This window comes from Halichoerus grypus, chromosome 13 (genome assembly GCF_964656455.1).
Source record: "Halichoerus grypus chromosome 13, mHalGry1.hap1.1, whole genome shotgun sequence".
Lineage (NCBI taxonomy): Eukaryota > Metazoa > Chordata > Mammalia > Carnivora > Phocidae > Halichoerus > Halichoerus grypus.
This window is the reverse complement of record NC_135724.1, coordinates 78372108-78397722: the sequence shown is the minus strand read 5'-3', so window position 1 is coordinate 78397722 and position 25615 is coordinate 78372108.

The following is a 25615-nucleotide window of genomic DNA, read 5'->3' as shown; positions in this document are numbered from 1 at the left end:
CCAATCATCTCAAAATGCTCACCAAATAAATTCAGAATCTTAAATGTGGGCCCAGTTCTCACTCCATGCCTCCTGGAGGCCCAGCTTACTGTTGTTTCAACAGCTCCCAATAGAAGAAAAGGTGCCACCTCCCAGTCGCATTACCTTGGATGCCATCCCGCAAGGAGAGAGCGTGGGCTGTTAACAGTTACTCTGCTTGAGCCATTCAAAACCTCCTCTCTGTTGGCTTATGATCCTGCGACGCATAGCAGCAAGGTATGATGCGATTCTAGTTCACTTGGCGGGGCAGTATTAATAATCCATCGTAGGAGGAGGTGACTGCACCCTAGGGCCTCCCACCTACGGCACACGGGGCTGCTTGCAAGTGATAAGAACTGGAAACCGGACCTCCCTAGGGATTACGTTACAGCCACTGCTGATCTTTGATTAGTCACCTACATTTCTGACCAGTCACCGCACATTGAAGTCAGGACCCTTAAGAAAAGTAAAGATGCTTTTGACTTCTCAGCCGAGATCCAGGAAAGTCTCTCGATGAACCGAAGTCATCACCAGAGAGTCAACTAGACAGAGACCAGCTCCCATCCCACCCCTTAGTTTCCCAGACTTCTTGAAACAGTCATTTGAAGGAGGTCTTCTATGTTCTGCGAGAGTTATTCCATGCTGAAATATGTATGTATATGGAAGTGCATACTTCACTTAACATACACGTCCCCGGGAGCATACAATGGAGGCACACTGTGCTCCTTGCCTTTGAGGTTTCCCTTACCCACTCTCAGTGGTCATCCCGTGGTGTTAGTACACTTCCAGAGGCAGACTGGTGGGGAACTGGGAACGGCAGGATCGCCCAGGTGACTATAGAGTATTTACAAATCATAATAAAATCAACTAAAAGTCCGTCTGCTTTTAGATCATCGCTAGGCACCAGCAATTCTAGGCAGTGTCAGGGATAAAATAGTCCTTCCGCAAAAGAATCTTTTGTTCATCTAAGTCTTAAATGATTATAGCCCGACTCTATTGAGTTTTAATAATGTATTTGTAAGCTTCAAATGAGCACATTTTGTGGATTATCCTCTAAAAGGCATTGAATTCTACATAGAATTTGGAGATTTCCTAGTTATGTGGTCATCCTCTGACACACGGAGACTCAACCACATGTGTTCCTATTCAGAGTAAGATCATATTGAATTCGAATTGTTTGTGCTCACTTTGGGCTCTGGTCTGTGCGTCCAGGTTCTGTTGTATTTACCCATTTCTGGGCTTAAACAATGGATTAGAAATAATGATAGCTTTATGCATTCTTTTTTTCTTTTCAGAGTTCTTTTTCTCACGTGCAGTTTTAAATGAAGTTCGTCAATCATAAAAACATTTGTGAAGAGCCAGAATCAGCCTTTAGAATTGTACCCTGAAGATCCCCACAGAGAAAATTGTGTGAAAGTCACTAACTGTGGCTTTAGCAATGGAGAAATTCAATAACTATGCAACAACAAAATGTAAGGAAGTGGATACATACATAGAAAAAAAAAAGAAATTTCAAAGAAGAATAGCAGGAGAAATGGCAGAAGATGCTGGTTTTACTGGTAGAAATAAAAATGACAGGGTTTAAATGTCTCTATCATCTTCAACTAGAGGCTTGTTCTAAAGCAAAGGATGCCTTGATGTCAATATCATGAGAGACTGACTACAAAAGGACAATGACCAGCCTGTGTATAAAAACAGAACCCTGACCCACAGCCCTGCAGCGATCTGGCCCCAGGAAGCCAGCCTGCTAGGTGAGACTTCCCAGGAGCCAGACTGCTCCCTATCTCTGCTAACAATCCAGGAAAACCATGCAGTGGCGCCTGTCACCATCAGCTCAAAATGGCCAGGACTTGATTCTTAATTGCCAACCTTCCCTCCTTTCTGTTTCCACTTCCAACTGAGGACCAACCAGGGAAAGTCAGATAAGCTTCCTAACCACTCACACAGAATGCCCTTCTAATAGTCCATCTCCAACTTCCTGTGCCCACAGCCTCCACTCTGAACTTAACTGAAAGCCTTCCTTTCTCCTCCCCTGCCCCCCCCATAACACTTTCCCACTTCTCTGTCTCCCTTAGATTCTCTGCCAAAACACAAGCAATGGTGGCCAACTCCCTTGTTACAGCAAGCTCTGAATAAATAGCCTTTGACTGGAAAGAAACAAAGACCAACCAAAAGAAAACATCAGCCATGAACTGATCTCTGTAGAAGAAAAACTTCAGAAATTTTTACTAAATGTAATGCACTCTCTAGTGAATTGTTCTGGTGGAAATTTTCAGCTATGGAGACATCTGAAAGCTACAAGAACAGATCTGAAGATACAAAGACATGGATAATACTGCCATTTCTGGAATGTACTGTGAAAAGGAGTTTTTGTGATTCTCTCCCAATCTATCCTTTTATTTAAGACTTTTCCTGCTTGGGGCCACGTGGTGGGCTTAGTCGGTGGAGTGTGTGACCCTTCTAGGCTAGGATTTTGCTCAGGGTTGTGAGTTCGACCCCCAGGCTGGGTGTAGAGATTACTCAAAAATAAAATCTTAAAAAAAAAACAACAACAAACTTCCTGCTTGTATATCTGTTGCTTTACATCTGTTGAACATGCATATGCAAAAAAAGATCACTATTGAAGTCATTGACAAATATGCAGAAATTAAGGTTTAAAATCATAATGTAAAGCTTATATTCATTATCGTGACAAATAGGCAGGTAGAACTTTTTCCCCCTTTGGTCCAAAGATACCTTAATGTGATTATAAAGTACCAATCCATTACTTCTTTTCCTATTTTGGACTGTAATATTTTAATTTGGAAATGTTTTACTGGCATGATTTATATATACAAAGTTCAAATTACACTCCATTTATTTTCTGACAATTCTGTAATTTGTTTCATTTCATGATTACTACAGACAATAATTTTGTTGTCTAGAAAAGAAAGATGTTAGAAGTGACCTCTGTGGGTGCCAGATATTTTCCAGGTATGCAGCTGTATGGTCTAGTGTTCTTTCTCACGGCCCTGTGGGTTCCTGTTGTGCTGAGTCACCATAAAATATTGACCCAGTGGCGCCTGGGTGGCTCAGTCGGTTAAGCATCCGACTCTTGATTTCAGTTCAGGTCATGATCTCAGGGTCCTGGGATCAAGCCCTGCCCCGGCTCCATGCTCGGTGGGGAGTCTGCTTGAGATGCTCTCTCTCCCTCTCCCCCAGCTTGCGGGCATGCTCTCTCTCTAAAGTAAATAGATCTTTAAAAAATAAAATAAAATATTGACCCAGAACCTGGAGGTGAGTATTTAAGGTGTTCTCAAATTTTTGCTACTGTGAGTAATACCATACATCTGACTCTGAGGCACAAATATGCGGAAAACTGCAGAATACTGATTTCCTAACTGAAATTGTTAAGTCGAGGTTTATGCGCCATTAATGTTTTGCTCAACGTTGCCACACTGCCTTGCCTCAAGGATGCACAAATTTACATTCCCAGCAGGACCCAAAGATGCGTGTTCTTTCCATCACAACGTGGCTTGCTAGGTATTACCAAAAGTCTTGCTTGTCACCTCTCTGAGGGATAAAAAGGAGCATTCCTTTAATTGTAAGGAAGGTTAAGCCTCTTTTCACGTGCCTAAAACCCATATGAATTTGTCTTTAATCCACCACTTCTCACCACCCCCCACCCCCCACCCTCACCCAACTCCTTTTTGGATTATGGACTTTTCTCATTGACTTGCAAGAACTCTTTATAACATAAGGAATTTGGCCCTTTGACATGATTTGCAAAAAATTATCTCCATTTGTTCCTTGCCCTTTGACATGTAGGATTTTTCAAAATTTGTTTTCTATTTGAATACAGTTAAATTTGATTCGAAGTCTCTTCCTCAATGGTTTCTAGGCTAGGATTTTGCTCATCAGGGCCTTTGCTACACTAAGTGCTCTAGACTTTGAAGTACAACAATGGCTCCAAGTAGGAACATTTACTTTCTAATAGGAAGCCCTCCTTTCCCCCTAAAAATTTACAGAGGAAGCCATGAGGTGCTATGAACAAACCACTCTTTTATGGAAAAATATATAAGAAAAATATATAAGCCTCCTATAAACAGAAGCACTATGGCAGGAACACTGTTGCCCCCAACCTGATACACATACCTACACGTATGCATACACATGCACACAGTGTTATCCAATTCATTTCAAGAAATCAGGGTGGGGGCACCTGGGTAGCTCAGTTGGTTAATCTCTTAGGGTCATGGGATCAAGCCCCGTGTCGGGCTCTGCACTGAGTGTGGAGCCTGCTTGAGATTCTCTCTCTCCTTCTCTCTCTGCCCCTCCCCCCACTTGCACACACTCTCTCTCTCTCTCAAAATAAATGAATAGAATCTAGAAAGGAAGGAAGGGATGGAGAGAGGGAGGAAGGCAAAAAGAAGGCAGGCAGGCAAGAAGGCAGGCAGGAAAGGAGGAAAGAAAATCAATCAGTCAGGGAAGGCTGTAGGATAAGAGGACCAAGAGTTTCAGAATCCAATAAGTTGGGAGGGCAGTCTGTCTCCACTGCTTCCTTGACTGAGTGACTTTGGGAAAGTGTCTTAATCTGGCTAGACCTCAGTTTTTGCATCCATGAAATGGGAAAAAAAACAGTATTCCCTACCTCACAGGGTTGTTTTTGGATTGAACAAGGTAATCAGCCCATGGAGCCCAAGACGGCTTATCATATGACGTCAGCCCCTCCCATTTAGAAGCACCTGCTATGCAGGAGTTACAAGACACAGAAATACCCACCAAGCAGCATAAAATGCAGATGTGGTCAGATGAGACAAGAACACTAGTAACCAACATACCAGACCAAGAGAAAGAGATGAGCAAAGGGCTATCTGTAGACAAGATCCATTTGGAGCCTTTGTACAGGAGGGATATTGGAGATGGTCTTTGAAGGATGGGGTAAGAAATGCTTTCCAGCACTCCCCCCCCAAAAAAAAATGGCAGAAAAATCAGCAAATGTCTAGATTTGGGTGGAATACAGGATACCTCGGAACAAATGGCTAGACAGGTCAGCTGTAGTCAGCCTGCTGTGGTCCTTTGTAAGGTCTTTGATATGTAGAAAGCACATCTCTCTTTTCTTTCCATGTTACAAACAGCAGGGACTCTATGTGGCATGCCTCCCCTCTTTCTCTTTTCAGGACTAGAGAATCCTTCCCCAACTATTAGGCAGGCACATGTCTGCCCAGCTAGAAACTACATTTCCCAACCTCCCTTGCAGTTAAGAGTAGCCATGTGACTCACCAATGGAATGTGAGCAGAAGCAATGTGTGCACATTCCACATCGCTTTCCTAAAAAGGAAATTGTGTGGCTTCCCCCTCCATCTTTCCCCTTCCCACAGGTTGGATTATAGACCTGGTAGTAAGCTTTGACCATGCAAACAAGGACAGCCCCCAGGAGATGGTAGAACAAGATGGAAGAAGCCTGGGATCCTGGATGGCCCTGTAGAGCAGAAACACCCAACCACACTGGGCTATTCACCTACGTCTGGACTGTTGAGAGAAATAGCTTCTATCATCCTTAAGGCTCTGTCCTTTGGAGGTCTCCATTTCAGCACTCAGCCAGTACCCTAATTTATATGCATAGCAAGTGCTGCCAATTCTAGATTCACAGATCTCAGAATGTTGTCTCCTATTACCAAACCCCAGTAAATGAGGTATTAATGGAGTTTGAAAAAGCTGAAGTTCACCACCCAAGTAAATAATGAGTGAATTGGATTGGGATCGCAGTCCTTAGATCAATCATTCATTCTTTTACTTGGCATTTATTAGATCACCGTGTGTATGTCCCTTTGCTTCTAGAATGTATTCTCCAGAAAGAAAAATCACAAATATAGGTTGCTTTAAGGAGAGGATTAAAGAAGAAAAAGGTGGCGTGTGGTCAATTTATAGGACATGTATTGAGAGAGTTCATAGAGTGCCTGGAATTATGTTTAGGTGGTTAAAAAATAGGATTCCCCAGGCTTTTTCTATTTGGGATGTGTGCCTACAACAGGTACCATCTTACTAAGTGCTCGATATATGCCAAGCAATGTGTATACATTTTTTGTACCTAACCCTTATATATTTATTAGTCAACATTCTCAAGAGAAACAGAACCAATAGGATATATAGATATGTACATAAGAGATTTATTATAGAAATTGGCTCATGCTATCTCGGGGGTCCAAGGAGTCCCACGATCTGCCATCTGTGATTTGGAGAACCAGGAAAGCTGGTGGGGTAATTCAGCCCACAGGCCTAAGAACCAGGGAGCTAATGGTGTACGTCCTAATCTAAATCCAAAGGCCCAAGAACCAAGAGCACCAATATCTGAGGCAGGAGAAGATGGATGCTCCAGCTCAACCAAAAATCACAAATTTACCCTTCCTCTGCCTTTTGGTTCTATTCAGACCCTCAATAGATTACATGAGGCCCACTTTATTCAGTCTATCAACTCAAGTACTAAACTCTTCTGGAAACACCACACAGACACACCCAGAAATTAATGTTTTACCAGCTATCTGGGCATTCCTTAGCCTAGGCAAGTGGACACATAAAATTAACCATCACACCTCATTAGAAACTTCTTGAGTCAAATATCAATAACTTCATTTTGCAGAGGGGCAAGCTATAGATCTGAGAAACCAAGTAACTTGCCCAAAGGCACACAGCTAGTAAGTGGTGTTAGCGGGCAGACATCCAAGCCAGTATTCTTAACCACCGCACTGGATGTTGGGAAAGTATGGTGGCTCTCATTTAGCAGGTCCCGATATAATCAAAACAAAAAGTTCCTTTTTTCCCTCTTTTCTGTCCTATTGTCTTTGGGCTCTTAAAAAGAGTTAAATTAGCATTTTACAACCATCTTAGAAAAGATGGGATCAAGTTAGAATCCTCAAAGAATATGGAATCCAGGGGAAAAAATTTCGATGAGGTGCAGGTTATGTTCCCACAGATAGCATATTAACAGAAAGGAGGAAGATGATAATTATACAATGGAGAAATCAGACAACATCTTCACTGGGTGTCAAAAGTTAGCATCACCAATGAGGGGCAAATGGACATTATGAGCCTCCAGGTGGGATTCCCTAAGAAGGATGCAATATCACCTGCGCAGTATTGTGGCCAAGAATGCATAGCCAGAATTGAATTGTGAGGGAACAAGCAGAACACAAGGAATGTTCTATGAATAAAATGGAGAGGGACTGTATTCTTCCAAAAATGTCAGTATTTTAAGATTTTATCTATTTATTTGAGAGAGAGAAAGGGAGCTCTAGCTGGGGGGACCAGCAAAGGGAGAGGGAGAGTGTCTCAAGCAGACTCAGCACTGAGCATAGAGCCCAAAGTAAGGCTCGATCTTACAACCCTGAGATCATGATTTGAGCCAAAATCAAGAATCAGACACTGAACTGACTGAGCCACCCAGGTGGCCTCATAATGTCAATATTTTAAAGAGAAAAAGTTCCAGTTAAAAGAGGCTAAAGGGAGGAAAGAAGGAATAAAGGAGGGGGTGGGGAAGGGGAAGAAAAAAAAGGTTGAAAAAATAAAGAGGCTAAAGACCTGACAACTAAATGTAATCCCTGACCCCACACTGAATCCTGTACTGGATGGGAAAAATGCCAGAAAGAAAGTGACTTAGGGGTAAAAGAAGCACAAATGATAAAGCAAATGGGATAAGCAGTTTAACAATAGGTGAACCTGGGCAAAGTGCGCAGGGGTCTTCTTTCTACTAATTCTTGCACTTTTCTTCTTCTTGCAAGTAGGTTTTAACATTAAAAAAATATGTAAAACCATTCTTTCTTTTGGTTCCAGGTTTGGTTTTGATAGGTTTCTGATGATCACAAGGCTAATTATATTGTATTCCCAAAGAAACAAACCCTTACCTGTTTTAACTATTGTAATCTCTTTACCCTTCTCTTTGTTGTCTCAGAAAAAAAAAAAAGTTCCCTTTTCTCCTTTCCACCCAATCCCAACATGCAAAACTGTACCTGAGACGTACTTTTCCAAATATTCTCGCTTACATCCTGGCCTTCACAGTAACCACGGCAGCATCAGCACAAAAGTCTCAAGATATTGCATTCTAGACCCAAAGTTCTGTAAGTCTAAGGTCTGGTTACTATCCAGAAGTAGTATATGACCAATAATAAACTTAATCATACTGTATGGTATGCAGAGATACTATACTTGAATTTTTAGTATTTTTTTTACTCATCATGGATTTTTGCATTGTGATTTTTTTAAAAAAATGCATTAAAATGTTACATTGAATTTTTTTGATGACCCCTGAAATTTTGCACCTGAGACAAGTGCCTCACTTGCCTCACCCTAGTCCCAGCTGTGTTGTGATTCAAAGCTTATTGAAAAAAAAAAAAGTTAGATGTGGACAGAAAAAAAGTATTGCAGAATACTGGTGAGGTTATGTAGCTGTTCAGTTTATTTTTCATTTGTGGTTGATTCCTTTTACACTATAAAAAGAGCAATTCTGTACAGTATTGTCAAAAAAAAAAAAAAGCAAAGTAATTTATACACATGTTGTAAGAAATGTTTTCATTTGCCACAAAGTTTCCTAATCCAGCCAACCTCCAAAAGACCATGTAGGAATCGTGGACTAAGTTATACATCATGAAAAAAAAATGTCCAAGTGATAAATGGATAAACAAATAGGATATATACATGCAATGGAATATTACTCAGCTACAAAAAAGAATGAGGCACTGACATGCTACAACATGGATAAATCTTGGAAACTTTGTGCTAAATGAAATAAACCAGACACAAAAGGTAAAAATTTATATGAAGCGTCTGGAATAGGCAAACCCATAGAGACAAAGTAGATTAGTGGTTGCCAGGGATTGAGGGGAGATACAAAAGGGGATTGATTGCTCATGAATACAGGTTTTCTTTTTGAAATAACAAAAATGGTCTGTAATAGTGGTGATGACTGCATGACTTTGTATATATACTAAAACTCACTGAGTTGTACACTTCAAAAGTACATATTTCGGATACCTGAATCACTCAGTTGATAGAGCATGTAACTCTTGATCTTGGGGTCATGAGTTTGAGCCCCACATTGCAGGTAGAGATTACTTAATAAATAAGTAAAAGTACGTATTTTAATGGTATGTGAATTGTATCTCAATAAAGCTGTTGTTATTTAAAGAAACAAAAGAATAGCAACTAACAGGGAAGAGATATTCACCACAGAACTAACAAGGATGCTAAATATAAGAGGAGGAAATGCAGCTGTTTGTTGGTGAGGCAGCTGGAGGCAGCTGGAGATGGTGAGAAGTGTAGTAGCCTCAGCTGGTGTTTTCAATGGATCTAGTTCTGGCTTTGCTAACTGCTTAACCTTTCTGAGCCATATTGTCTCATTTGCAAAAAAGTGGATAACATCTACTTCCCAGGTTCATGCACACAGGCCTTGACACTCCATATGGGGACAAACTCCCCCCTTCAAGAGGGGGTTAGGGGCCCATCAAGCTTATTTTTGGAACATGCTCTGCATCCATCCAGGGACAATAGTGCCCATGCTTTAGACATTAACAACTACCAATCTACTTTCCTCCTCATTGGTAAATATTCACTAAGTATCCACAGAACAAAGGGTGCCAGAAGACCTATTCTTTTTGTTTTTTAAAAAGTGGGAAATAAGTCTACAGCTGCTCAGGAGTACCTCAGAAAGATCTGTGGCAAGTCTCTGTACTTTATATGGCAAATTTGTCACTGAAAGACATAGCACCTAATCGGACTATCTACTCAAGACAAAAAGAGATTTCAGAAGGAATCTCAAACATGAGAGGGTGGCAGAAAATCCCTACCAGGTTACAGAAAAGCATTAATAGCAAATGAAACAAAAGCCACTACCCCCAGCTAACCCAGGAGCTCATCATAAAACTGAGTGTGGGTGGGAGAAATCATTGCATGGGGACTGGAGGAACTGACCCTTGCCATATTGATCCTTTCACATTCCATGGAAGGCCTGCCCTGGCCTTTCTTTTCTGAAAGGTCTAAAACGTATCCCTGAGGAAGAAAAGCAAGGAGAAGCTGCTACTAAAATCCCCCTTCCAGGGTGGTCTGCTTTGCTTACAGCTCTTGGCTCTAAAGAGGGCCCAGATTTTTGTCTGAATGTTTGCTAAGGCATCTGGGGACTGGAGAGACCCCCGCCCCATCCAGGCACTCTCTCTCAGGGGATTGGACCCTTGCTGGACCTCAGAGCATCTAAGTCCAGTGGCAGCAAGTCCTCTGAGAGCCTTTGGAAGGCATTCGAGCTTATCAAAAAAGAAATTACTTGCCATCTTAGATCGTTAAAATATTTCAAAACCTGGGGCAGCCAAAAACTCTTAAAAAAAAATCAACACTGGAGCTAGACACTTTTGGATTTTTCTAAAATGGACTTTCTACTTCAGGAAAGTTAGGAAAGGACGGATGATTTAGCAGGATAACAAAGAAACACAAAAGCATGGGATATGTAAAGGATTATCTATTTTGTAGTAAATTAGAATGAGCAAAAATGAGTCCCTTGAAACAAGGCAAATTTATCCATGGCATAACACCATGCCTAAAGCAGCATTTAAATGATACTTAAGTGAGCAATCTGCCAAATTATATCTAGTATTATAATATTCATTAATTTTGAAAGAAAAACTTCCATTATGACTACCCACGTGCTAACAACAACAAAAACCCTCTGACATAAACACCGACAGTCCCAATTCAATTGTTATTTTTGGTTTAACAACCCAAGACTACAACTATAAATCTAGGTGAAACAAAAGGACAGAAAATAGTGTGATTTCCTGGAAATCCCACAATGCAATTTCACTTTGAACTTGCAAGCACATATCCCTGCATGATCTGCATGCAACTGGGTGGCGTTTTGTTCTAGAATGATGGGCCCCAATTAAAAATAATGAGGCCCGTCTCCAGCTGCCAGACCCAATTAGAGATAATGAGGACTGATAGCTCCTGAAATAGATTCATTTTTCTCTGATAGACGAATTGGGACAGGGGCCTTGGTAGGGGTCATTGGGCCAGGCCTGGCAACAAAGCATGGGTCACTCAGGCTTAAGAAGCCCTTAAGAATCCAGTTATTAAATAAGGAAGTAGGAATAACCCCGCAAGTCATTCATCCATCAGCCACTTATCATCTGCCACATTCAGATATGCACTGCTAGCCAAACATTGTGTCTGTTAATATTAAAACTTTCTAATAGTGACTAGATCACTGAAATGTTTTTAAAAGCACCAAGAAGTGTGGCTGACTTCCTGTATGTGTGTGCTTACGTGTGCTTGTACACACATACACACACATACACTACTTGGGATGTTTACAGACTTACAGAAAAGTTGCAAAAACAATACAGGGTTCCTCCAGATCCATCACCCAGTTCCCCCTAATGACAACATCTTACATAACCTGGCACATTTGTCACAACAAAGAAGTGAAATTAACATTACTGTCAACTAGACTCATTAACTTGGGAGCGGGAGAAGTGAGATCAAGATGGCGAGTCAGGATTGGATATGGGAGGGAGGCAGCAGGAAGTAACGCTGGGGTCTGCAAACTGCGGGGGACCTGGGCAACGGGAATAGTGCTGGAACTGCTCACCTGGTGGAAGAGGAGAACACCTGGACAGGTATAGGCAGGCAAGCAAGTTGTGCCTAAGGACTCTGATTAACCTTTTCGCAAAGGCCACCGCAAGTTGATAGCATCTCTGTGCTGTCTGAGGTCCTGTCTGGACAGGCCCGTGATGCAAAAATGAACAGTTATCAAGGATGCAATGGTCTGATGAAAGCCTTAAAAGGAGGAGGCTCCTGGGTGGCTCAGTGGGTTGGGCATCTGTCTTTGGCTGGGGTCATGATCCCAAGGTCCTGGGATGGAGCCCCACGTTGGGCTCTTTGCTCGGTGGGGAGTCTGCTTCTCCCTCTCCCTCTGCCTGCTGCTCCCCCTGCTTGTGTGCTCTCGCTCTCTGTGTCAAGTAAATGAATAAAATCTTTAAAAAAAGAAAGAAGAAAGCCTGAAAGGAGGAGAACCAAGGTCCTCTCAGAGTGATACATTTGGGAAGACTTCAGTGTGAATACATCATCACCACTCCTGGGTCCCTTAGCAAGATTTTAACCACTAATAAAATGATTTTAACATCAAAGAGATGTACTGAAAAGGTGCATCTTGTCAAAAATACCTTAATCTAAAAGAGAAAAAAAAAAAGTCTTAAAAGTAGGTTTGGCAGATTGGATTTTTTCTAAAAATGGCCACCACAATAGGTCCCATTCCTCTTGCTCTTCTAGATCTTTCCATTCCTCTATAAAAGTTGGAGTTTAATTCCCTCTCTTGAATTTAGATGGGCTTGTGTCTCACTTTTAACCAAAAGAATGTGGCAGAAGGGACACTGTGGCTTCTGGGGCTAGGTCAAAGACCATTGCCATCAGCAGTCTGGTTGCCCCAAGGCTGCCAGGCTGTGAGGAAGCCCCGCTATGTGGAAAGGCCACATACAGGCCCTCTGAATGGCAGGGTCTTGTCCTTCAGTCCACCCCAGCAAGGAGCCAGACTTGAGAGTGAATGAGTCTTCAGATACTTTGAGCCCAGCTGTCAAGTTACTCCTAACCCCAACCCTCCAGTCTTCCCAGCTGAGGTCCCAAACATTGAGGAGCAAAGACAAGACCTGCTCCCACAGGAAAGACAAGATTCATTACCCACAGAATCAGTGAGAACAAGAAAGGCGGAGGTTTTATGCCACTAAGTTTAGGGTGGCTTATTACTCCCCAGGATTAACTAAAACCATGACAAATATACTCTCTTAACTGACCTCCACCAACTGAATCCCAAAATTAACCATTGCTTTCTCAACCCTGATGAACACACAGAGGACACCCACTTCTGCTGAATTCTCAAAAGCAGCAAGAGACCTTCTAGAACCTTGCTGCCTAAGGTCTGGGAACCAGCAGCGTCAGCACCAACTGGGGGCACTCAGAACTGTACAATCTCAGGCCTCATCCTAGACTTACTGAATCAGAACCTGCCTTTTAATAAGATCTCCAGGCGACCTACATGCATTGTAAAGTGAGAGAAATGGATTCCTGCTTCTGTCCCCACAGGTTGAACTGAATGCTTAAGAGTCACCCTTATTTGTTTCCAAGCCTATTTGTACCTGATTAAACCTGTTTTAATTAAGTAATTCATTCCAACGTCAAGCAAACTGATGAAATTCAAATACACAGACAGTCCTCAATAGGTCTTACAAAGAGAATGTGACCCAGGGGTTAATTTCCATTAAATGAGTAAAGGGGAGAAAATTGTGAAAGATTTAGGATAAAAATCTAGAAGGATTCGATTATAGACCATATGTTTGTGTCCTCCCCAAATTTCTGTGTTGAAGCCCTAATCCCCAGTGTGATGATATTTAGAGGTAAAACCTTTTTGGGAGGTAATTGGGTTTAGAGGAGGTCACCAGAGTGGAACATCCATGATGGGAATGGTACCCTTATAAGAAGGGCAAGAAAGAAAGGCCATGTGAGCACACAGCAAGAAGATGACGCTCTGAAAAAGCCTTCACCAAGAACCAAATCTCCTAGCACCTTGATTAGACTTCCTTGCCTCCAGAACTATGAAAAATAAAAGTCTGTCATGTAAACCACTCAGTCTGTGGTATTTTGTTATAGCAGCTCAAGCAGACTAGCACAGATTCTGTACTCAGGGTCTTAAAGAGCAGTCTCCTGCCATATAATCCAGCAATTCCACTCCTAGGTATATACTCAAAAGAATTGAAAACAGGGACTCAGGGACTCAAACAGATATTTGTAACCCATGTTCATAGCAATGTCATTTGCAATAGCCAAAAGGTAGAAATAACCCGTGTCTATCAATAGATAAATAAAATGTGGTATGTGTATGTATGTGTACACAGGCAATAGAATGTATATTTATATACATGTGCAATGGGACATTATTCAGCCTTAAAAAGGAAGAGAAGAAAATTCTGACACATGCTATAACATGGATGCATCTTGACGACATCATGTTAAGCAAAGTAAGTTGCAAATGGACAAATCCTGAATGATCCCACTTATAGGAGATTCCTGGAGTAGTAAAATGCATACAGAAAGAACAGTGCTTACCAGGGGCTGGGGATATAGGGGATGGGAGTTAGTGTTTGATGGGGACAGAGTTTCAGTTTGAGAAAATGATTAAGTTTTGGAGATGAATGGTTGCACAACACTGTGAATATACTGAATGCTACATAACTGTATACTTAGAAATGGTTAAGATAGTAAATTTTATGTATATTTATCACCATTAAAAAATTATCTCACCCATGAAAAATCTCTTTACATTTATTCCGGTCTTCCTTCCAGACCTTTAAGGGATTTAAAGCCTTTCTCCATAAAACTCCTTGGCAACAATGAACTAGAAGAAAAATTAAAAAAACAATTCAACTTAGAGTAGCATCAAAAAGAATAAAATACTTATGAATAAGTTTAACCAAGGAGGTAAAAGATCTGTACATGGAAAACTTAGATATTGAAAGAAGTTGAACACTAATAAGTGGAAAGATATTCCACATTCATGGATTAGAATATTGTTAAAATGTCCATACTACCTAAAGGAATCTATAGTTTCAATACAATCCTTATCAAAATTCCAATGCCATTTTTCACAGATATGAAAAAAAAACTAAAATTTGTATGAACCAGGGGCACCTGGGTGGCTCAGTCAGTTAAGTATCTGACTGTTGATTTTGATCTCAGGGTCCTGGGATCAAGCCCTGCATCAGACTGTGCACTCAGCACAGAGTCTGCTTGTCCCTCTCCCTCTATTCCCCTCCCTGCTTGTGCTCTCTCGTTATCTCTCTAAAATAAAGAAATAAAATCTTAAAAAAATTGTATGAACCAAAAAAACCAAAAAAGACCCTGAATAGCCATGGCAATATTGAGAAACAACAACAAAGCCAGAGGTATCACACTTCCAGATTTCAAACTACGTTACAAAGCTCTAATAATCAAAACAGTATGGTACTGGCATAAAAACCGACACAGATCAGTGGAACAGAGAGCTCAGAAATAAACTCATGTGTATATTAGTTTATGAAAAAGGAGCCAATTAATATACAACAATAGAGCCAAGAATATATAATAGAGAAAGGATAGTCTCTTTATTAAATGGTATTGGGAGAACTGGACAGCCACATACAAAACAAACTGGACCACTATCTTACACCATACACAAAAATCAACTAAAAATGGATTAAAGACATGAAACCATAAAACTCCTAGAAGAAAACATAGAGGATCAGCTCCCTGACAATGGTCTTAGAAATGATTTTTTGGATTTGACACCAAAAGCAAGGCAACGAGAGCAAAAACAAACATGTGGGACTATAGCAAACTAAAAAGTTTCTGCACAGCAAAGGAAACCATTAACAAAATGAAAAGTTCACCTACAGAATGGGAGAAAATACTTGCAAACCATATATCCAATAAGGGGATTCTTATATGAAATATCCAAGGAACCCATACAACTCAATAGCAAAAAAACCCCAAATAAACAAATAAACAAACAAACAAAAAACAATGAAAAAATAGGCACAGGACTTATATAGTCATTTTTCCAAAGAAGACATACAAATGGTTAACAGGTACATGAAAAGACGTTCAACATGAGTGATCATCAGGGAAATGCAAATCAAAACCACAGTGAGATCACCTCATACTTGTAGGGATATTATCAAGAAGACAAGGAATAGCAGAGGTTGCTGAGAATGTGGAGAAAATGGAACCCTTGTATGGTGCTGGTGAGTATATAAATTGGTGCAGCCACCATGGAAAATAGTATGAAGTTTCCTCAAGAACGTAATAAAACTACCATATGATCCAGCAAGCCCACTCCTGGGTATATATCCAAAGGAAATGAAATCACAATCTTGAAGAGGTTCCTATACTCCCATGTTCACTGTGTCATTATTCACAATAGCCAAGGTATGGAAACAATCTAAGTGTCTGTCAATGGATGAATGGATAAAGAAGATGTGGTGTGTGTGTGTGTGTGTGTGTGTGTGTACATACAATGGAATATTATTCAGCCTCAGAAAAGAAGGAAATCCTGCCATTTGCAACAACATGGATGAGCCTGGAGGACACCATGCTAAGTGCAATAATCCAGAGAAAGACAAATAAGGCATGGTATCACTTCTATGTGCAATCTAGAAGAGTCAAACTCAATAAAACAGTAGGAAAGTGGTTGCCAGGGGCTGGAAGGAGGTGGAATATGGAGAGGTTGGTCAAAACGTATAAACTCTCGTTATAAAATAAGATCTGAGGATCTAATGTAAAACATGGTGACTATAGTTGGTCACACTACTGTATAATTAAAATTTGCTGAGGGACTACAACTTAAATGTTCTTGCACATATAAAAAAATATGTGAGGTGATGGACAGGTTAATTAACTTGATGGGAGAAACCTGTTCACAAAGTATAGGCGTGTCAAATCATCACGTTATATACTTCAATATCTTACAACTTTGTCGATTATACCTTAAACTAGAAAAAACCCAATGGTTTGTATTCTTTGGCTAATTTTTTTCTGTTAGCCTGTAATATTTACTTTTCTTGTGGTAAGAACCTTTAACATGAAGTCCACCCTCTTAACAGTTCACTATAGGCACCATGTTGTACTGATCTGTAGAACTTATTTATGCAATTCAACCTTTACACCTGTTTAGTCAAGTCCCCATGTCCCCCTCCCCCCCACCCCCTGGCAATCACCAATCTACTATTTCTACAAGTTTGACTGTCTTACGGATCTCATAAGTAAAACCATGCAGCATTTGTTGTTCTGTGACTGGCTTACTTCACTTAGCATAATGTCTTCAAGGTTGGCTAATTTCTATTTACTTCTTGGTTCTTGTCACTATGATGTTGTATGCTTAAAATATATTTTTTTAATATTTTATTTATTTGACAGAGAGAGACACAGCAAGAGAGGGGACACAAGCAGGGGGAGTGGGAGAGGGAGAAGCAGGCCCCCCGCTGAGCAGGGAGCCTGATGTGGGGCTTGATCCCAGGACCCTGGGATCATGACCTGAGCCAAAGGCAGACTCTTAATGATTGAGCCACCCAGGCGCCCCATGCTTAAAATATTTTTTTAAATCCTACTTAAAAAAAAAAAAAAAATCAGCCAAAGGTGTACAAACACCTTACACCATCCCCCACTCCTCCACGCCCCTCTTCCACCAGGAGCCCAATCCTTTCCAAAATCTGATGGATAAATAAGGTGACAGTGACTTAACATTTGAGTTTTAAAACACCAACAAGGAATGAGATAGAGCATACGAGAATGACTTCACTCCATCTCTGACAACCAAAGGAGAAATTTTTTTTTTGGTAAACAAAAATAGTTATCGGACCCCCCTCATACTCAGACCACACAAGGATCTGAGTGTCAGATCTCACAGAACTATCTTCTCTCTGAAAGGCCCTGCCTAATGCTATCATGTCTATTTTTGTGACTTCAAGGTCTTGGGAAAGAGAAGGAGGAGGAAGTCTGCATTTCCCAATTCTGAGAACTAAAGGTGTATTTGAGTATTAACAGCTAGTTTTTATTTGCCTAAGAAAGGAGAGTAGATCCACAGTAGAAGATCCCAGAAACCCTTTCAATGTGCTCACAGAATGTAACATCCAACTGCATGCACGATCCTTCTTCCCTTCACCTTCAGGGCCAAACAGACCTTGGCTTCCATCTGCTTGTCGGCTCCTAAGATCCAGCTGCTTGGGGAAGACACCAAGATGGCCAGAATTGGGAGGGATTGCTGACCAGGATTATCTTCAGCTGATGGGTGCTGTTAGATTTTTAAGAGGCAAAACAAAGGAGCCCTAAGAGGTGTTAACTGGGATCACTAACAGGTAGGTGAGCTCAACTCACAAGCTATTTGCTTTTGTCCCCCATTCATGTTTTTCTGACTAGGGCAGTTGTGAGCCAGTAACAAGGGGCAGCTTTGTTAACAGTTACTGGCCTGGCTAATGGCAGATCTGCTCTGTCATTCACTATCAACATCACACACACTGATAGCCTGGAAAGGACTTTAAAAAGGAGTACACACACCAAACGGGTGAGAGGAGAAATACAGTGACTAAACTAAACACCTAGATAGTGCTGCCAATAGAGCTTTCTGTGAGGATGGTGATGGTCTCTATCTGCGGGGTCCAATATGGTAGCCATGAGCCACGTGACCAACAAGCACTTGAGATGTGGCTAGTAAACTGAAACTTTCATTTTAATTGTTTAATTTTAAGTAGCCCCATATGACTAGTGATTACCATATTGGACAGTGAAGGTCTAGACAATTTTTTTTTAATCTGTTTCCTTTCCTCCCTAGTCTTTCAATAGACCAATGGTTCTCAGCCAAGGCAACTTTCTCCCTGAGACCCAAGGACATTAATGTCTGAAGACATTTTTGGTTGTCATGATAGAGGAAGGGGTGCTATGAGCATCTGGTGGGGAGGGCAGGGATGTTGCTAAACATCCTACAATGCACAGGATGGCCCCCCACCCTAAAGAATCACCAAGGGGTGCCTCGGTGGCTCAGTCAGTTAAACGTCTGACTCTTGGTTTCAGCTCAGGTCATGATCTCAGAGTCGTGGGATCTGCGCTCAGTGCAGAGTATGTTTGTCCCTCTCCCTCTGCTCCTCCTCCTGCTCTCTCACTCTCTCACTCTCTCTCTGTGTGTGTGAAATAAAATCTTTAAAAAAAAATCATCAAGCACAAATATCAATAGTACCAAGACTAAGAACCCAGCCATAGGCCGTTATGGTAAGCAAAGGCTTTCCTAATTTATAGCTGTCCTATGCATTCCCTTGATTTAAAAAAAAACCTTAAATTGAGGTAAAAATAGAACATAAAATTTACCATATTATATATGGTCCAGTTCGGTAGTGCTAAGGACATTTGCATCGTTGTGCAACAGATCTTTAGAACTTTTTCATCTTTCAAAATAGAAATTCTATACCCATTAAACAGTAACCCTCCATTTCTCTCTCCCCCAACCCCAGGCCCCGCAAACACCATTCTACTTTCTGTCACTATGAATTTGACTATTCTAGGTACCACATAGAAGAGGAATCCTACATCATTTATCTTTTTGTGACTGGGCTTATTTCATTTAGCGTAATGTCCTCAAGGTTCCTCCATGTTGTGGCGCGTGTCGGAATTTTCTTCCTTTTTAAGGCTGAATGTTCCCTTGTGCAACCACATTGTATTAACCCATTTCTCCACTATTGGGCACTCGGGTTACGTCCACCTCTTGGCTATTGGAAATCCTACAGCTACAAAGATGGAGGTGTCATTTACTTGATTTTAAATGAATGGTTTTGGAAGGATTTTACATTTACAGAAAAATTGCAAAGATTATACAGAGACCTCCCATATACCCCTCTCCTAGTTCCCCTATTGTCCTTTCACATTACAATGGTATATTTATCACAGCAATGGTGGTACATTTCTATAAATAGACTCCAGAATTGAGTCAGATTTTATCATTTTTCTCCCCACTATGTCCTTTTCCTCTTCTAGGATCCAACCCAGGGTACACACAGTCTTAGTTACCATGTCCTACGCAGTCCCCTTTGGTCTGGGACAGTTTCTCGTACTTTTGCTGTTTTTCAGGACCATGACAGTTTTGAAGGGTACTGATCTGGTATTTTGTAGAATGAGCCTCAATTTGGGATTTTCTAATGTTCGCCTCATGAGTAGACTGAGGTTACAGATTTTTTAGGAAGACTACCCCAGGGGTGAAGTGCCTCTGTGCCTTCTCATCCCATCACATCCTATGGGGGGTAGGGGCATGGGATCCCCAGGGCATCACTGCTGACATTAACCTTCATCACTTGGTCAAGGTCATATATGTGTCAGGCTGCTCCACTCTCAAGTTACTATGTTTCCCTCTCTAAATGCTGTAAGTTGGAGGGCGGGTCACTAAGACCAGCTTAACAGTGAAGGGGAAGAGGAGAAGGGGGGAATCATGCTCCCCCTCCAGGAGATGGAGGTTATCTACATACAGTAATTGGGATTCTTCTGAAAGGAGTATTTGTCTCTCATACATTTATCTATTTCTTCCATCATTTATATCAGAATGTACTCATGGGTATTTAGCTTATACTGTGGGTTACAAAGTTTTTCAGCTTTGGCCAACCCTTCCTTTTTTTTCCTTTATTTTTATTTATTTTTTATTATGTTCAATTAGCCAGCATAGAGAACATCATTAGTTTTTTGATGTAGTGTTCAACGATTCATTAGTTGTGTATAACACCCAGTGCTCATCACAACATGTGCCCTCCTTAATACCCATCACCTGGCTACCCCATCCCCCCACCCCACCCCTTTTAAAGAGAGAGAGAAAGCACTCACTTGGGTGTGCACATGGGAGTTGAGGCTTGGGGGGGCGGGGAGCAAAGGGAGAGGGAGAGAGAGATTCTTAAGCAGGCTCCACACTGGGCATGGAGCATGATGCAGGGCTTGATCTCAAGACCCTGAGACCGTGACCTGAACTGAAATCAAGAGTCAGTCAATTAACCTATTGAGCCACCCAGGTACCTCAGCCAATCCTTCCTTTTTAAAGGAGTCTATCACCAACCATATACTTTACATCCGATGCCATGATGAGATCTCAAAGCTGATAAAACAGACTTTTTCCAAGGAATGAGCCTTGCTTCCATGTTCCTATTAGGACAATAAAGGCCACACTGATCATTCTGAACAAGCTGTTCTCCAACCCAGCTCCTATGAGGCAGAGCTAAAATAAGGGCCAGTTGCAAAGCACCTCTAGAATAATCCTGAGAAGCTTACAAGCGTCCCCTCAAGATGGAGCTGTAAAACCCTTCTGGGAGGGTAATTAATGGGTCCAATAGAGAGGACATGGTCATTATCACTCCGTTGGCCCATCAGGGTCACAAATCCCTGGGTTCAGGAAAAGCAATAAAACCAGTCTGGGGTGCATTTGCCTAAAAGCAAAAACAGTTTCTCCAGTCAGACAAAGAAAACACCCACTTAGACTCCACTCCCATTTTGCCCTGGGCACTGTTAACAAAACAATGTCTGGATAAAGAATATTTGGAATAAAACGTTCATTCGGATAAAGGCATTTTGTTTTTGAGAAACAAGCCCTAAAAAGCCAAGACGACTGTATTAAATTCTTTTTAGCATTCCAGCTTTTTGGTTTTCTTCTGAGACAACTTGCTCCCCCACCCCACACACACACACCCAACTTGTTCTTTTTAATTGGAAAATTTCTAACTTCTGCATCTAAAAAAAATCAAAACTGAGATGCAGGAGGGGACTTATATGGGTGTATCTAGAAGTTGCGTATGAATCTAAATTGCCATTGAAATGGCTATTCTGATTTTAAAAATTTAGTGAGTTGTTTTTAAGTATATAGTTTAAAAGAAATCAGTGTTACTTGCTGCATCAGTTTAGAGTCCCAAGCACGTTACTGGCAGGTCATTTACTGTATCATAGTCTGCACTCAAGCCTGTGTGTACAAGTACCCCGTTTTCTTAGCATGCTTGTCATGGGGTTCACAGTCTGGAGCTCTGCCAAAGGAGTTTCAAACTCAGACGCACTGTACTTAGGGGTCCTTTCCATTTCGGGTACAGATTCATTTCTGAAGTGCAGAGCCCTCCCCAGTCCCCAGTCCAAGTGCATGACAACTTTCTTCCTGGTGATTAGCGAGCAGCAGGTACGGGTTTTGATAATGAGCTGTCTTGGCTGGGCACATCTGCCAAATTCCCACTGCACACCCCACTGTGAAATTGCTCTTTCAACAAATTCTAATGGAATTTAGAAGGGTTGAAGTAAAGCACGGGGAGACAACACATGGTAGGTTTCAAAGCACAGGGAGCGCTGCAGAATCTCACATAGGCTAGGTGATCAGGCATTCTTTGGAACGGAGAGTCCCAAACAAGTCAGGCACTAGGACCTCCACCGTATTCTCCGAGCTGAAGTTGTGGAGGCCTTTTTGTCCGTTACACCCATGCATGTAATCAGTGATTGTTCCTATTGTAAATCCCAGATTCACCATCTGTATGCTCCAAAGGGCTGGGTGATTGTTAATACCCCATCCCTGTGGGATTAATCTGCAATTTCACACTAAATGATTTTTAAGTATAATTTGTTACAATGATACAACATTACCATTTCTAAAACAAACAGCCAGGATTGTTACCTTGCAATAAAAAGCAGAGTGTCCACAAAGTGCTATATTTGAACAAGTTTACGTGCCATTCTGTTTTACAATCACTTCGCTTTAGACACAAGTGCGGAGAGATATGGAAAAAAAGAAAAAGAAAAAGAAAGAAACAACAGTCCAGAGCCTTGGGAAGGGGCTTTTAGTAAGCGAGCATGCTGCTTTTTGTTACTGGGGAACAAGGTCTAAACATGAAATAGTGGTACTGGGAGTTCCCTGAACCGTCTTTTAAAACCATTCAGGGTTGTTTGGTGTTTGCAGGAGAGAGCTGCTTCCAATGAAAAAATTGGAGCTTGGATTCTCTGTTGAACAATGAACTATTAAAGGTCTTTTTGTGCCCACAAGAAGATCCGCCCCCCCCCAAAATCAGTCTGTAATATTAAAAAGAGCTCGTTTGAAGCATGCAGAATATTCCTCTTAAAGAGGTATGCTTCCCCCCATGTCTTAATTATACAAAAGGTATTACTCCAAATGTTGTAACTACCCATTTCAAAATATATTACCCCCCCCTCCAAATAAGTATTTGAAATAAGTTTAACCAAAGTGAGGATACCGGATATTTTCATCTACTAAGGATGAAGCCTTTCCATTAGATTAAAACAAATATATCAAATTCATTTTTCCTATACTTTTTAGGGAGGGTTCAAATGTTTCCTTACGGATCAGATGGTTGAGAGGTTAGATCTGCTTATTTAACGGAGTTATAAAGCGGTCTGCACATTGCGCTGTCCAGTGTGCTCAGCTCCATTTATTTTAATCTAGCCCATAAACGGAGCGTGAGGTCTCTATGGGGCCAGCGTGAGGAACAGCAATTCCCTGGCCCGTAGCTGTGTCCTTCCCGGTGGGACCTGCCTTGTCCCAAGCCATGCATCCTAAGAAGAGATGCCTAAAATGCCCTCCCCATGAGAAACTACTTAGTGTGGAAAAGTACAAGGGAGGGGTCCTATAAACAACCTCTTCCCCATCCCCTGACACAGTCAGATTGAACAGATCAAGTAAGCCAAATCGGAGTGACTGCATCTCTCCTATGGGTGCAGTAACACCCACCTCACAGCATTGTAAGGACTGAGCTGGATGTGCAAAGCACATTGCTGAGCAAAGGAAGTTGCAGAAAAAGGGTAGATTATTTTTATTAGCCACTGATAGTCCTTCTCAGGACTTTTTTAATAGCAACATGGGTGCATGCACACAGACACACATTGTTTTTGTCTTCATTCTAAGAAAAACAAACAACAAAAAAACACATCCAAAGACAAATGGCAAAGACCTAGACATTAGGGTTGAGCAATAAGGAGTGGCCAGGCCTGTGGCAAATTGAAGAGCATAGGGCCATCCCTCTAACTGGGGGCAGCTGTGTTCAGTCCCAGCCAATGGCTACGTCATGGGATTGTTGGCCTAGTGTGGCCAACTTTGCTGATTTTTCAAGAAAAGCTGGAAATCCCAGCTTGAAGAATTTTTAAATGCTGGCTTCTAAATCAAGGGTTTTTTTTTTTTTTTTTTTTTAAAGATTTTTTATTTATTTATTTGAGACAGAGAGAATGAGAGAGAGAGAGCACATGAGAGGGGGGAGGGTCAGAGGGAGAAGCAGGCTCCTTGCTGAGCAGGGAGCCCGATGCGGGACTCGATCCAGGGACTCCAGGATCATGACCTGAGCCGAAGGCAGTCGCTTAACCAACTGAGCCACCCAGGCGCCCTAAATCAAGGGTTTTTTTGGTCGGTGTTTAAAGTCCTCGAACCAAACGAAAACTGTCTGTGGCTGAATGTGGGCTTGCACACCACGGGTTCGGGATCTCTGATAGAAGCCAATAGAAAAAGACAAAGAAAATTAAACATGGAGTGAAAGATGTGGGATTGTAGGTTAACTGTGCCCATAACATTGATGTAGGGGCCGGAGCAATGGGACGTGCACAATGAGGAACTACTACAGGACCCTCAAAGTGGCCAGATTAAATCAATTCTGGAATTTAGGGACAACACAGCTTTCCCCAAATGGTGATTGCCCAGGGAGATTTCCTCGTGGAATGAAGGTAGGGGCTTAGATTGGGTAAGATTAGGGATTGGGGCAGAAGGCAAGGACCTTGAATAGATCTTCGTACCCAAAACGGCATAGTCTGGAGGGAGCATAAGGGAACTGCCCTCCGGAAGACAGCATCAGGCTGTGTTCAGCCCTTCAGATCACTAGAGGACGGCTATGTTCAGACTCAACTCTTAAAAATTTGAGACAGCTCCCCCAGAGCAACTCAACCGATTCCTTACTTTTTTCCAGAAGAATGCAGCTACTGAACAAGAAGTATCCTGAAAAACACAAAGCCACCTGAAACACAGCCCTTGTTCGCTGAACACCTGTTATACACCATGTGCGCTCTCCCAGGCTCACCCAGCCCTGAAAGATGGCTGTTGTTACTCTCCCTTAGAGATGGGAAGAGGAAGGAAGGGGAAGAATCCATCCAAAGCCCCGCAGCCAGGGAAGGGCAAGAGAGGGACAGCACTGAGGCTGGAACCTCATGAAGCCCTCCCCCTTGGCGTACCCTCCCCACATGGCGAGTCTGCAGGGAATGAGTGGTTCTGGATAAATACTCTAATTTATATGGAATTGCTGTTATGAGGATGGGCATTGTTCACTTTCCCCAAGACCAAACGTGCTTAAGGTTAAGATGATGCCAAACAATTTGACAGGTCTTTTTTTTTATTCAGGAGGTATCTCAGTTTTTTTCCAGGGCCAAGAGGAGTATCAGTCCGCATTGGAATAGTGTAGATAATCAGTAGTACTGGCCAAGAGATGTCCCTGCTTTTTAAAGCATTTTTACTATAGAGACCCGTTTCAGTCTCTAAATTCTTTGTTGTGTGCTTTTAAACGCAAGCCAAATAGAAAGATAACTGCCCAATAGTTTCAATGTGGTCATTACCAAGATGTATGCAAAACTGATCAGGGATTACTTTAAGTTCCTTCTCAAAGCCTTTCTTTTTGCACTCCTCTGCATTATCATAGCTCAATGTAAATATCGTATTTGTTAAAGCAGCAGAGACTTGATTGTCCACATCCAGAAAGTCAGCTATTTATGTAAAGGGGCTTGGCACTGAAGTTCGAGGAGGAGGTGTAGAATACTGTGGCATTCTAGCAAAGGGTGAACCTCAGAGGTCGAATCCAACCTGTCTCTGGTTTGTGAATCCCCCTTCGCCTATGCCCAATCTCTGAATCAACAGCTAGGGTGGGGCACTTTTTTAGCACTAGAGGCCTGGGATCACTCTAATTGTTAGCGAGTTTTGCCTTCTACTGATTAAGGTAAACCCTGGACCCTACAACCTGGTGATAGCACTGCTATGTGGAGTCACAGAAAAAAGGCCTCTGGTTTTTCTTTCGACAGT